Genomic DNA, 13,884 nt, shown 5'->3' with positions numbered 1-13,884 from the left:
CCAGTACCCCTGTCAGCAGCACACCCCATGTGAGGCACACTAAGAGTGTGGGAGAGAGTGAGACATCAATGCGGAAAAGTTCATCAGCGAGCGTAACTGGGTCGAAGATATCATCATCATCCCGTAAATCCTTGGTCCAGGGCAACATTAAAAAGATGTTGTTTACAGAAGCGCAATATGAACGCAACCACCCACTGACGCGTCTGTATAACACTAAGCTGGCTAAAATGCTAGCTCTGGACCTTCTCCCTTTTTCTTTTGTAGAAGGGGTTGGTTTTCTAGAATTAGTGGCAGCGCTCTGCCCTAAATGGAAGGTTCCTAGCCGGTTCTATTTTGCCTGAGTTGCGGTTCCAGCACTACATGAAGATGTTCTGAAGGTGATTGGGGCAGCTTTGCAGAAGAGTGCTGTTCACACTATACATCTGACAACAGACATGTGGACCAGTGGCGCAGGCGCTGATTACATGTGCATCACTGCACACTGGGTCTCTTTTTCAGGGGCTAAAGCAAAGCTAAACGCAGGTGTTGACGCGGACATTGTTTTTAAAGCTGCTCGGAAACATGCAACACTAGCCATGTTTGGTTTGGAGAAACGTCACACAGCAGATAACATTTTGGATGTCTTTAACACAAAGGTCCTTAACTGGCTGTCCCCACTAAAACGCCAGGTTGGTTATGTTTCCACAGAAAATGGCTCCAATATAGTTAAGGCCATGAGGGACGGTGACTATTTCAGAGTGCCGTGTTTGGCGCACTGTATAAACCTGGTTGTCCAAAAATTCTTGGGTAATAAAGGCAGTGCAGCGTACAGTGTATTGGACACCTGCCGAAAAATGTGCAAGCATTTCAGCCATTCTTTTAAGGCCCGGAAGCAGCTGAGGAGCCTGCTATATCAACGTCAAATGCCAGTGAAAGCACTCATCCAGGAGGTGGTAACACGTTGGAACTCAACCTTCTACATGCTTGAGCGTCTGTATGAGCAGTATAAGGAACTCAATCAATATTTCCTTACAGAGGGTACAGAGGAGCTGAGGATGGGTGGGGCGCAATGGAACATAGTTCAAAGCCTGACACGCATGCTTCGTCCTTTTGAGTTCTTCACGCGTGCAGTCAGCAAGGAGGACTCTAATTTGGGAAAAGCTATCCCATTGTTGTACATGCTGGAGGACCAACTGAAGGAGGTGTGTTCTGTGTTTGAAAAAGATGAAAAAAACCAAGACTCTTTGCTTCTGGCTGAGAAATTATTAGAGCTCCTACAAGGTGATGAACGTCTTAAAAAGATCCACTCAGAAGAGCATTACATTTGTGCTACTATTCTGGATCCACGCTTGTGAGAAGTTGGCCTGGTATATAATGCTCACTAGTTCTAGTGATCACTTTGTACCATGCCAAGCAACCCTTATGATGATGGTTGTAATTCAACCTTGTAGACCAGTTATCCTAGTGGTAACGTGGACAAAGCAGTCTTAGGCTAAACTCTGAAAGGCATGTGAAGCCAGCTGTTATACCATACACAACCCCCTTGAATACCAAATGAAAGGGACACCACACAGATATATATTGAAAATATATATTGATTTATTAACTATTAAAATCCCCTGGACTCTTTATGAGCACAGAAGCACAAGCGTTAAATCACAAGACAGTTTAAAATATACAAAAGTTGCACAATATGGATGAGCCCTAGGGGCCACCTAAACCATATACTAAATAAGTGGTATAAGAGATACCTAAAGGAAAGTGAAGAGGCCTAGGGCCTTGGGAATCGCTGGAGCTATTCGAGACTGGAGTTAACTAAGTCGGGAAAGGCCCACGGGACTCGGGTGCAGTGTTCAAAGTGCACGCACTTCTCAATACAAAGTCTATGGTGCGTAAAAAGCACAAAGTTAGAAAGTTAGGAACCTTCCGAGTGACCTACGGAGCTGAAACTTAAAACACAGGCCCTTGGGATGTGTACCAGTGCAGGAGCACCGGCGGAGCTGAGTTACCTCACCCACAGGAAGCGGGTGCACAGGGTCGAAGATGTGTCGGGTTTCGTCACGCTGGTCGATGGTGCTTGGAGCTGAAGATGCTGCAGGCGGCTCGATGAGAAGAGTTCCGGTGGATCCAAGGGTGGATCTGAAGAGTTGAAGACCTGAAAGCAGAGGGGACAGTGTTCAAAGTCACTAGCCAGTGACTGCCCTGGAACCAGAGTGGAACCAGGCGATGTCGGGTGCAAACAGGCGTTGTCGGGTAGCTTCTTTCTGCAGCCACGTGGATACCCGGGGTCGAGGACGTCCAGGAGTCGGTCACGAGCTGTCCCACGTAGGCTTCTCGCTGTTGGCGGTGTCGGCGACCTGATCGGAGCAAACAGGCCTTGGCAAATGCAAGCCACGCAGGAGTTGAAAGATGCTGTTCACTCGGACCAGCAAGGTCAGAGCGGGTGCTCCTTTTCACAGGAGCGTGGGTAGGTCTGGAGCAACCAGACCTGCTGTTTAAATCTTCGGGTTCGTCGCCAAGATGGCCGCTGGCCGCGTGGCTAGTGGCCGGGATGGCGCGTCGAGTGGCACAATGCAAAAGGGCCCCACGCAGATCGTGGAGATGCTGGAGGGCTGATCTTCGGTGCAAGGGCTGCTCGGTGGTGGGGGTTCTCAATCCCCAAAGCACAACGTCGAGGATGCCTCAGAAGCTGCGCAGTCAGCTTGTCGGGTGTCTTTCAAGAGGTCCGGTCCCACGTCGCTCGGTGCCTCCACGGGTCCCTTCTTCGCAGGGACTGTGGATCGGGCTCTGAGAGGTCTGGGAGTCTGGTTCTTGTCGGGCTCTGGGCTCGGTCTCCGGCGGGAGGCGGCGGCAAAGCAGACGTCGAGTCGCTGGTTGGTACCTGTGTTCACAGGGTGGTCACTCCTTGGCCACAAGGGAGATTCTTCTTCAGTCTTCTGTGCAGCAGAATGTCGAAGTCCAGTCTTCTTCTTAGTTTTAAGTTGATTTCGGGATGATCTGCTGTGCAATGGCACTGCTCCCCCTCTTATTCCCAAACTGGGGGTGGATCACCTACTAGGTCCCTCCTCTGGGTGGAACCAGGAAGGGGGGCGGTTACACCCCCTTTCCTTTGTCCAGCTCCGCGCCAGGACTGGGGCTGGAAGGCCCCAGAACCGGTTTGGGCTGGCCTATGCACGGGGACACCTTGTGTGCCCCGGGCATGTCTGATTCTTTTCAGCCCTGTCCTACCTAATACACAAAATCCTGTCTGGGGTGGTGCTCGCACCTCCCAAGGCAGGAAACCCTTTGTCCAGGCCACCATCTGCCGAGTTTCGGTCAGCAGCAGGAGGCCAGACTTGTGTCTGTGGTGGCAGCGTCCATTTTGTGAAGCTGAGGCTCTGTTTAACTTTAACCGGGGTTAAGGCTACGCACATGTCGTGTCCCTCTAGAAGGGTGGAATGCTATCCCCGTCGCCAGAATTGGCGAGGGGATAGTATTCCAATTCGTATGACACCTTACTCGACATGTTTTGATAAAGCCAAACCAAAGATAGCATTTAACCGCGAGGATTATAATGCACTTAAGAGTATATGGTATGGCAATATCCCGGAACAGCTTAGGGAGTTGTTCCCGACAGCTGCAGACAGGCTCAGCTCATGCCAGAGCACCATCTCACATATTTCCAAGCACTCTGCCTCCAGGATTGATGAGGCCTTCCATAGGAGTGGCTGATAGGAACATATGTGTCCAGTTTAGGGTTAGGCACAGACATACTGTACCTAAGTAAGAGGTGGTTACACCGACTTACCCCAGCTGAGTGATCAGCCAGTTGTGTCAAAGATGGAGGCCAGGCCAGGGGTGGCACAATATGTGCTGCAGCCCCTGGTAGGCCTTGGATACACCTATGCCCTGGGCACCTAGGGTGCACTATTACAGGGGCTCATAAGGTGAACCAGTTCCAATTCGTAATGCACCTAAAGTGCATTGGCATCAATTTAGAGAGAGAACAGCAGGCTGTGGGTCTGATTAGCAGGCCCACAGCCACATTAAGTCAGAAACCAGTGAAGCAAAAAGCAAAAATTTGGGGTGACCATAGGATAGCAGACCCTACTCTCCTACATAACCCCCCCCCAAACGCAGGGACATTAGACTAACCTTGACCAGTTGTGTCTTCATGTTCTAAGTGGAAGTACCTGGAGAGACCATCTGCGTTGCCATGGTCAGTCCCTGGGCGGTGCTCCACTGTAAAGTCCATCCCCTGTAGGGAAATGGACCACCTGAGTAGTTTGGGGTTTTCACCCTTCATCTGATTAAGCCATAGGAGGGGCTTATGGTCGGTCTGAATCTTGAAGTGAGTGCCAAATAAGTATGGTCTCAACTTCTTCAGGGCCCACACCACAGCAAAGGCCTCCCTCTCTATAGCTGACCAACGTTTCTCTCTGGGGGTCAGCCTTCTGCTAATGAAAGCAATGGGCTGGTCCTGGCCATCTACATTAAGCTGTGAAAGCACTGCTCCCACTCCCAACTCAGAAGCATCTGTTTGGACAATGAACTCTCTTGAGTAGTCAGGACTCTTCAGGATAGGTGCAGAGCACATGGCCTTCTTCAGGTCATCAAATGCCTTTTGACAGATTTCTGTCCACTGAACCTTTTTGGGCATCTTCTTGGATGTCAGATCATTAAGAGGAGTCACAATGGACCCATAGTTCTTAACAAACTTCCTGTAGTACCCAGTCAGGCCCAAGAAAGCTCTGACCTGAGTCTGGGTAGTTGGAGGGGACCAGTCCTTGATGGTCTGGATCTTACTCTCCAGTGGTTGAACTTGGCCTCCACCTACAAGGTGGCCCAGGTATACAACCTTGCTCTGCCCTATCTGGCACTTTGTTGCCTTGATAGTGAGGCCTGCCTTCTGCAGAGCCTCAAGCACTTCCTTCAGGTGGATCAGGTGATCCTCCCAGGTGGAGCTAAAGACAGCAATATCGTCCAGATAAGCTGCACAAAAGTCATCCAACCCAGTGAGGACTTGGTTCACCAACCTTTGGAAGGTGGCAGGTGCATTTTTCAAACCAAAGGGCATCACCACAAACTGATAATGCCCACTAGGGGTAGAAAATGCTGTCTTGGCTTTAGACTCCTCAGCTAACCTGATTTGCCAATAGCCAGCTGTCAAGTCAAATGTGCTCAAATATTTGGCAGAAGCCAACTTGTCAATGAGCTCATCTGCCCTTGGAATAGGGTGTGCATCTGTCCTGGTGACAGCATTGAGTCCTCTGTAATCCACACAGAACCTCATCTCTCTCTTGCCATCTTTGGTGTGAGGTTTGGGGACCAGAACCACTGGGCTAGCCCAGGGGCTCTCTGAAGGCTCAATGACACCTAATTCCAGCATCTTTTGCACCTCAGTCTTTATACAGTCCCTGACGTGGTCAGGTTGCCTGTAAATTTTGCTCTTTACAGGAAGACTGTCACCAGTGTCCACCACATGTGTACACCAGTTAGTCTGACTGGGTGTCAATGAGAACATATGCCTGTATGCCTGTAGAACTTGTCTGCAGTCATGTTGCTGATGTTCAGTGAGGCTGCCACCTAAGGCCACACCATCAACTGAGCCATCCTCAGGGTTCTGAGTGAGCAGGTCTGGGAGAGGGTCACTCTCTTCCTCCTGTCCCTCATCTGTAGCCATGAGCAAGCCCATGTCTGCCCTGCTGACATATGCCTTCAATCGGTTCACATGGAGCACCCTGTGGGGGCTCCTGGGAGTTCCTAGGTCCACCAGGTAGGTAACCTCTCCCTTCTTTTCCAGAATTGTATGGGGTCCAGACCATTTGTCTTGGAGTGCTGCTGGGGCCACTGGCTCCAACACCCATACCTTCTGTCCAGGCTGAAACTCAACAAGGACAGCCTTTTGGTCATGCCAAGCTTTCTGTAATTCTTGGCTAGCCTCAAGGTTTTTGGATGCCTTTTCCATGTACTCTGCCATCCTGGAGCGGAGACCAAGTACATAGTCCACTATGTCCTGCTTAGGCTTTTTGAGAGGTAACTCCCATCCTTCCTTCACAAGACACAGGGGTCCTCTTACAGGGTGCCCAAACAACAATTCAAAGGGGCTGAAGCCAACCCCCTTTTGAGGGACCTCTCTGTAAGCGAACAAAAGGCAGGGCAGAAGGATGTCCCATCTTCGCCTGAGCTTTTCAGGTAATCCTTTAATCATGCCCTTTAGGGTCTTGTTAAACCTTTCAACAAGCCCATTGCATTGTGGGTGATAAGGAGTGGTGAACTTGTAGTTTACACCACATTCCTTCCACATAGCTGTCAAATATCCAGACATGAAGTTGGTACCTCTATCTGATATTACCTCCTTAGGAAACCCCACTCTGGAGAAAACTCCAAGTAAGGCCCTGGCCACAACAGGAGCTGTTGTGGTCCTAAGGGGAATTGCCTCTGGGTACCTGGTGGCATGATCCACTACCACCAGTATGAATCTGTGCCCAGATGCTGTAGGGGGATCCATTGGACCAACAATATCAATCCCCACTCTCTCAAAGGGAACCCCCACCACAGGTAGTGGTATCAGGGGGGCCTTTGTTGTTCCACCTGCTTTACCACTGGCTTGGCAGGTTTCACAGGAGCGACAAAACTCCTTGGTGTCTTCAGACATGTGAGGCCAGTGAAAGTGAGGGACAAGTCTGTCCCAAGTCTTGTTCTGGCCTAGGTGTCCTGCTAAAGGAATATCATGGGCCAAGGTGAGTAGGAAGCCCCTAAATTGCAGAGGTATAACCAACCTCCTGGTAGCACCAGGCTTGGGGTCTCTAGCCTCTGAATAAAGGAGTCCATCGTCCCAATATACTTTATGGGCACCTTGAGCATTCCCAGCAGCCTCAGCAGCAGCCTGCTGTCTGAGGGGTTCAAGAGAAGGACAGGTTAACTGAGCCTGCCCCAAGTCTGCCCTAGAAGGTCCCCCTGTCCCCAGAAACTCAACCTGATCAGGTTCAAGTTCTTCAGGGACAGTTCCTTCAGAGGTCTCAAGATCAGTTTCCTGTGAAGCCTGATCCTCACTTGTAGGCAGTTGGGAAGGCGCAGCCTTAACCCTCCTGTTCTTCTTCTTGGGAGGTACTTGGTCCATTGTTCCAGGATCCAAGACCTGAGGTTCAGAGAGGCACTTTTTGGCCTGTGACCTGGTCACAGCAAGGACATGTGATGATATCCCTAACATCTCTGCATGAGTCCTGTACTCAACTTCTGACCATAGAGAGTTCTCCAGGTCATTGCCCAACAAACACTCTACTGGGAGATCAGCACTAACCACAACTTTCTTTAGGCCAGTTACCCCTCCCCAGGAAAAGTTAACAAGTGCCACACTATGTGTAGTAGTGACATTGCTGGCATTGGTCACCAGGTAATCATCGCCTGGCATGTATTGTCCAGGGTCCACAAAGTTAGGTGTCACCATAGTGACACTGGCACATGTGTCCCTGTAAGCTTGAGCCACTTTGTTGTTAATCAAAGGTGTCTGTCTGTATTTGCCCAGGTTACTGGGACTTATGTCAGGGGTCAAATCTATGTCCCCTTCACAAACCAGAACAGCCTGTGTAAGGGTTCTGACTAGGTCAGAATCTCCTTCAGTTCCCAAAGTGATTCCCACTAAACCCTTGGCTTGAGGACCAACACTGCTAACTGTACTAGTGGGTGCAGGTGCCTTAGGGGCTGCAGTGCTGGGGGCTCCACCCTTTTTACACTCACTTGTCCAGTGAGAGGTGTTCTTACAAGTTTTACACCAGGGTTTCTTCTGACCTTCTTTCTTCTTCTTCTTGGAAGTTTGGGACCCACCCTCTGTCTCAGTTTGGGGCCCTGTTGAAGACTTCTGGTCTTTAGCTTTCTGCTCCCCACCCTTCTGGTCTGTTTTCTTCTGGTCACCACCCTGGTTCTGGTTCTGGTTCTTTTGCTTAACTCTGGTTCTTACCCACTTATCTGCCCTCTTTCCCAATTCTTGGGGAGAGGTCAAATCTGAGTCAACCAAATGTTGATGCAACTGCTGGTTCTGACAATTATTTAAAATTTGTTCTCTCATCAGCAAATTGTACAATCCTTCATAGTCTGTAACCTTGCTTCCCAGCAACCATCCCTCCAGAGCCTTAGTGGCACACTCAACAAATTCAGACCAGTCCTGAGTCTGTGTCTTCTGGGTATCTCTGAACATTAACCTGTACTGTTCAGTGGTTAAGCCTAACCCATCAATCAGAGCACTCTTCAGGACCAGGTAGTTTCTAGAATCCCCATCACTAACTGTGAGGAGTCTGTCTCGGCCTCTACCTTCAAAGGAGAGCCACAAGATTGCTGCCCACTGCTCCTGAGGGATCTGCTGTACTCTGCAGGCTCTCTCCATTGCAGTAATCCATTTATGGATGTCATCCCCAGCTTTGTAGGGGGGCACAATCTTACTCAGGTTTCTATTATCAAAAGACCTGTCTTTATCCTTGTGGATATTGCTGCCACCAGTGGGTTCTATTACCCCACTCTCTCTAGGCTGTCTTGCTCTAGCAAGTTTCTCCTTAGCCAGGGCAACCTCTAACTCTTGCCTCTGGATCCTAAGCTCAGCCTCTCTCATCTTGGCCTCATGTTCCCTTCTCTGAGGGCTAGTCATCTCCTTTCTGGAGTGACCATGAGAGCCTCTAGAGACATGGGAGGTATTGGATTCACCTGAGTGATGCCTTCTCCTCCTATGGCCCTGGTTAAGTCCACCTGGGGGTCTGAATGGGTTGTTACCTGATTCATTCCCAAGTTGACTTAAGTTAGCCTGGTTCAGTCTACTGACCAGCACCTGACTATCTCTGTCATCATCTGACTCACTGCTTTCCACCTCCTCCTCCTCTTCTTCTTCCTCTTCCTCTACATCTACTTGAGGAGCTCCAGTGGTGGAGGCTTCCTCATCTACTAGGATGATAGGGGTAGGGGTGTCTACAGTGTCATCCTCTGAAGGATGGCCTCCTTCAGCATTCCCTGTGGGGTTTGCTTTAGAGGTCTTTAGAGCCTCAGACTGATCCAAGAGCTCTCTTAGGTGGTCTGTAGTAGGGGAAGGCCCTGTCTTCAGACCCCTTAAGACACAAAGCTGTCTTAATTCCTTAAAGGGAAATATAGCAAACTGGGATGGTGCCCTTGGAGGGTCACTCTCAACAGGAGTAAGTCCACTGGACCCCTCTGTTCCAGACATTGCTCTAGTGTGGGTGGATATGTTGCAATCTACCTACACTGGTGTTTACCTACTAAACCTATCTAGTAGTTGTAGCTAGGGTGTGCTACTCCCTTTGCTCTACAACAACTAAGTTCAGTAGAACTTATGTATACTAGTCTTGTTTTATATGTACCTAGCAGGTACCTGTGTGATCTTTCAGATGATAATCTCAAAGATTGTAATGGTAAAACAACAGCAAGCTCAGATCCCAATCCGCTGCTCACCAATGTGAGAAGTTGGCCTGGTATATAATGCTCACTAGTTCTAGTGATCACTTTGTACCATGCCAAGCAACCCTTATGATGATGGTTGTAATTCAACCTTGTAGACCAGTTATCCTAGTGGTAACGTGGACAAAGCAGTCTTAGGCTAAACTCTGAAAGGCATGTGAAGCCAGCTGTTATACCATACACAACCCCCTTGAATACCAAATGAAAGGGACACCACACAGATATATATTGAAAATATATATTGATTTATTAACTATTAAAATCCCCTGGACTCTTTATGAGCACAGAAGCACAAGCGTTAAATCACAAGACAGTTTAAAATATACAAAAGTTGCACAATATGGATGAGCCCTAGGGGCCACCTAAACCATATACTAAATAAGTGGTATAAGAGATACCTAAAGGAAAGTGAAGAGGCCTAGGGCCTTGGGAATCGCTGGAGCTATTCGAGACTGGAGTTAACTAAGTCGGGAAAGGCCCACGGGACTCGGGTGCAGTGTTCAAAGTGCACGCACTTCTCAATACAAAGTCTATGGTGCGTAAAAAGCACAAAGTTAGAAAGTTAGGAACCTTCCGAGTGACCTACGGAGCTGAAACTTAAAACACAGGCCCTTGGGATGTGTACCAGTGCAGGAGCACCGGCGGAGCTGAGTTACCTCACCCACAGGAAGCGGGTGCACAGGGTCGAAGATGTGTCGGGTTTCGTCACGCTGGTCGATGGTGCTTGGAGCTGAAGATGCTGCAGGCGGCTCGATGAGAAGAGTTCCGGTGGATCCAAGGGTGGATCTGAAGAGTTGAAGACCTGAAAGCAGAGGGGACAGTGTTCAAAGTCACTAGCCAGTGACTGCCCTGGAACCAGAGTGGAACCAGGCGATGTCGGGTGCAAACAGGCGTTGTCGGGTAGCTTCTTTCTGCAGCCACGTGGATACCCGGGGTCGAGGACGTCCAGGAGTCGGTCACGAGCTGTCCCACGTAGGCTTCTCGCTGTTGGCGGTGTCGGCGACCTGATCGGAGCAAACAGGCCTTGGCAAATGCAAGCCACGCAGGAGTTGAAAGATGCTGTTCACTCGGACCAGCAAGGTCAGAGCGGGTGCTCCTTTTCACAGGAGCGTGGGTAGGTCTGGAGCAACCAGACCTGCTGTTTAAATCTTCGGGTTCGTCGCCAAGATGGCCGCTGGCCGCGTGGCTAGTGGCCGGGATGGCGCGTCGAGTGGCACAATGCAAAAGGGCCCCACGCAGATCGTGGAGATGCTGGAGGGCTGATCTTCGGTGCAAGGGCTGCTCGGTGGTGGGGGTTCTCAATCCCCAAAGCACAACGTCGAGGATGCCTCAGAAGCTGCGCAGTCAGCTTGTCGGGTGTCTTTCAAGAGGTCCGGTCCCACGTCGCTCGGTGCCTCCACGGGTCCCTTCTTCGCAGGGACTGTGGATCGGGCTCTGAGAGGTCTGGGAGTCTGGTTCTTGTCGGGCTCTGGGCTCGGTCTCCGGCGGGAGGCGGCGGCAAAGCAGACGTCGAGTCGCTGGTTGGTACCTGTGTTCACAGGGTGGTCACTCCTTGGCCACAAGGGAGATTCTTCTTCAGTCTTCTGTGCAGCAGAATGTCGAAGTCCAGTCTTCTTCTTAGTTTTAAGTTGATTTCGGGATGATCTGCTGTGCAATGGCACTGCTCCCCCTCTTATTCCCAAACTGGGGGTGGATCACCTACTAGGTCCCTCCTCTGGGTGGAACCAGGAAGGGGGGCGGTTACACCCCCTTTCCTTTGTCCAGCTCCGCGCCAGGACTGGGGCTGGAAGGCCCCAGAACCGGTTTGGGCTGGCCTATGCACGGGGACACCTTGTGTGCCCCGGGCATGTCTGATTCTTTTCAGCCCTGTCCTACCTAATACACAAAATCCTGTCTGGGGTGGTGCTCGCACCTCCCAAGGCAGGAAACCCTTTGTCCAGGCCACCATCTGCCGAGTTTCGGTCAGCAGCAGGAGGCCAGACTTGTGTCTGTGGTGGCAGCGTCCATTTTGTGAAGCTGAGGCTCTGTTTAACTTTAACCGGGGTTAAGGCTACGCACATGTCGTGTCCCTCTAGAAGGGTGGAATGCTATCCCCGTCGCCAGAATTGGCGAGGGGATAGTATTCCAATTCGTATGACACCTTACTCGACATGTTTTGATAAAGCCAAACCAAAGATAGCATTTAACCGCGAGGATTATAATGCACTTAAGAGTATATGGTATGGCAATATCCCGGAACAGCTTAGGGAGTTGTTCCCGACAGCTGCAGACAGGCTCAGCTCATGCCAGAGCACCATCTCACATATTTCCAAGCACTCTGCCTCCAGGATTGATGAGGCCTTCCATAGGAGTGGCTGATAGGAACATATGTGTCCAGTTTAGGGTTAGGCACAGACATACTGTACCTAAGTAAGAGGTGGTTACACCGACTTACCCCAGCTGAGTGATCAGCCAGTTGTGTCAAAGATGGAGGCCAGGCCAGGGGTGGCACAATATGTGCTGCAGCCCCTGGTAGGCCTTGGATACACCTATGCCCTGGGCACCTAGGGTGCACTATTACAGGGGCTCATAAGGTGAACCAGTTCCAATTCGTAATGCACCTAAAGTGCATTGGCATCAATTTAGAGAGAGAACAGCAGGCTGTGGGTCTGATTAGCAGGCCCACAGCCACATTAAGTCAGAAACCAGTGAAGCAAAAAGCAAAAATTTGGGGTGACCATAGGATAGCAGACCCTACTCTCCTACAACGCTACAAAAAGGCGCTGGCAGGCCAAGCATTCTTTCCTTTTGATGATGAACATGTTCCAAAGTACAAACTTTGGCTAGCCTTGTCAGCCAAGAGGTTTGAAAGAGAACGGCTGGAAATTGAAGGAAATGGCAGTACATCAGCAAGCCATCCCCAGTCAAAACAATCCACTTCTGCACCTGTGGCTGTGGCACAAGTGACCTCTCAGCCGTTAAAGACACCGGCAACCGGATCATCTGCACGAGACACAACAGAAGCATTGGAGGCTGAAGAGGATTGGCTAGCTCTGCGTGGGTTTGGTTCTCAAAAGGTCAGAGGCACAGCAAGAGCTAAGCAAAGTGGAGGAACCTTGGATAAGGACCTTGAGTCGATGGTGAAGGACTATCTGAATGACTCAACAGAGGTCTATGTTAATTCTGACCCATTGGCGTATTGGCATGGGAAAAAAGAATTGTGGCCACAGCTCACCAACCTGGCTTTAAACTACTTGTCTTGCCCACTCGCAAGCGTGTCTTCTGAACGGGTTTTCAGTGCTGCTGGTGGCATTGTAACTCCCAAACGGAGCCGCCTCTCGCCCAAAAATGTGGAGAGGTTAACAATGATCAAGATGAATCAGCACCTCATACCACCAGATTTCAGAGTACGAGAAAGCGTGCCGGATGAAGAGGTGGTGGCCAGCAACATAGATGAGGGAATTTCTACTCTGTCAGGTGACACTGAGCTCACCCTGCCTGAATTCGCAGAGTATGATGACGAAGCCTTATTCTTATTCCTGGACCGTGATACCGAGCCCTGAAAATGAGACAACGAATCAATAACTTTCTTTTTCGTCCTTATTCACTTTTATTCCTGTGTGTCTGTCTTTCTTTGTTGTGCACAGTTAATATATTTCAAACTTTAATCAGATAATCCCAAAATCAAGCCCATCAGCAGAACTGTCTTCACTGGTTTGCTAATTGATTTGAAGTTGCCGCAGTCTGCATTCCTCAGGTTCACAAGTTCAGAAGAACATGCTCCTCTATCCTCCTCCTCCACTCCTATTTCCATCAAACCAGAGGGCTGGTTTACGCCCAATGAAGAAAGACTCAGCACTTGTAGGGGTGTTGTTGTACCTCTTTGCAGGTGAGTTGACGGCTCTGGGGCCATTGCTGGGAAGCTCTAATACCGGATAAAAGTGTTTTGGACCAAATCCCAGGCGGAAATTTTTTTGTGTTTTTGATGACTTGCGTGCCTTTGAGGTGCTCTTAGGGGGGGTTCCGTCTGTTTGTGGGTGAGTTTCGTGGTCTGGGAGCACTGCTGGGATACTCTAATCTTGATTGCATTTGCTTTTCAGGAAATCCGTCGTGGCAACCCCGACTTATGGCCTAGCTACGCAGCACGTTTGGACCGAAGGCCGAGAAATATTGCAAGTATGAGATTTTGCTTTTGGCCTGTTTGGGGGTGTTATGCTTCTTGGCGGGTGGGTTGGCGGGTCTTGGGGCATTCCTGGGAAGGTCTAATACCGGGTAGAAGTGGTTGGGACAAAATCCAGGCCGATTTTTTTTGGCTATTTCTGACATTTTGCTCAATGTAGCGTTTTCGGGGGCCTGTTTGGGGGGCTTCCTGGTGTTTGTGGGTGAGTTTCGGGGTCTGGGCACACTGCTGGCTATATATACTTTACTTTGCAAGAGGTTTGAAGCAAATCCATGGTGGCAGAGGGGAGTTAGGGCCTAGCTGCAGAG

The sequence above is a fragment of the Lissotriton vulgaris genome, chromosome 4_1 (assembly GCF_964263255.1).
Source record: "Lissotriton vulgaris chromosome 4_1, aLisVul1.2, whole genome shotgun sequence".
Classification (NCBI taxonomy): domain Eukaryota; kingdom Metazoa; phylum Chordata; class Amphibia; order Caudata; family Salamandridae; genus Lissotriton; species Lissotriton vulgaris.
This window is presented reverse-complemented; position numbering follows the sequence as displayed.